Source organism: Meleagris gallopavo, chromosome 8, assembly GCF_000146605.3.
Source record: "Meleagris gallopavo isolate NT-WF06-2002-E0010 breed Aviagen turkey brand Nicholas breeding stock chromosome 8, Turkey_5.1, whole genome shotgun sequence".
NCBI classification, from domain to species: domain Eukaryota; kingdom Metazoa; phylum Chordata; class Aves; order Galliformes; family Phasianidae; genus Meleagris; species Meleagris gallopavo.
This window is the reverse complement of record NC_015018.2, coordinates 30,340,756-30,341,931: the sequence shown is the minus strand read 5'-3', so window position 1 is coordinate 30,341,931 and position 1,176 is coordinate 30,340,756.

Genomic DNA, 1,176 nt, shown 5'->3' with positions numbered 1-1,176 from the left:
GCGGGCCCGGACCCGCCGTGTCTCAAAGAGGCGGCACCGGGCACCTACGTGGTCGGCACTGCTGTTGGCGCTGAAGTAGCAGACAGAACTGAACGTGTAGCCCGAGATGGAAGCCGCCATGATGGAGACCGCTGCCGCCGCCGCCAACGCTCCCACAAGGCAGCGCGCGCGCCCGACGCCCTTCTACTTCCGGCGGAGCGCGGGGGCTGCTGGGAGATGTAGTCTGGCCGCGCGCAGGCGGGCCGGGGAATCATGTCGTACTGCGAGGTCATCCAATGCATCGGCACCAACGCCAGACCGTGTCTGTAAGCACCACAGCTACCAGGATGGTCACCCTAGCATCTCCAGCTGCCTGGCCGTCCCTGCCACGATGGGGATTCATCCTGAAGTCTGAGCCTCGCCTGGGTCAGCATAAAAGCAGTGGATTATGATGGTTTATAAGTAATGTGGTGTGGTCGCAAGATGAAACGGATTCTCTTTTCCCATCTGGGATACACAGTGTTGCTTATGGAGCTGTTCAAGACCAGGTTAGATATGGCCCTGGGCAACCTGGTCTAGTATTAGACATGGAGTTTGGTGGCTCTTCCTGTTGCAGGGGGTTTGGAGCTTCGTGATCCTTAGGGTCCCTTCCAACCCAATCCCGTTCTGTGATTCTATGATTCTGTGATAGTTGTGTGTAAGTCAGATCCTCTATTCAAGAGACATCAGAGCAATAGCACAAATCTTTTTTAAATAAAGATTGCCTGGACTTTGGGCAGTCCTCATGAGTTAAATGATGAGAATCTGTCCCAATGGAGTTGAACTGCTCCTTACAAGCACACTATCTGTCGCTTTCAGCGAAACAGTTTGGTACGATGATAAATCATGAGCCAGAAGAGGAACGAAGTGTTGGCTTTGGAAGTGCTTGGGCAAAGGACACAACAGTGGGGCAGATCTGAGCAGCACCCTGCTGTAACCCCCTGAATTTCAGTGCTAGTAAGCAAGCGCTCTGATCCAAAGGAAAGCCTGGCTCCAGGCCGCCCCGCCGCCAAACGGGGCCGGCTTTGAGGAAAACGAGCCCGGCAGCACGGAACGCCTGTCCTCCACACCGCAAGGGCGGCGCCCTCTCCTCCTGCGCCCTGCGCGAATCGCACTCTATGGTAGCGCCGCGCTTCCGGGCGGGCATGGCGGGCGGCG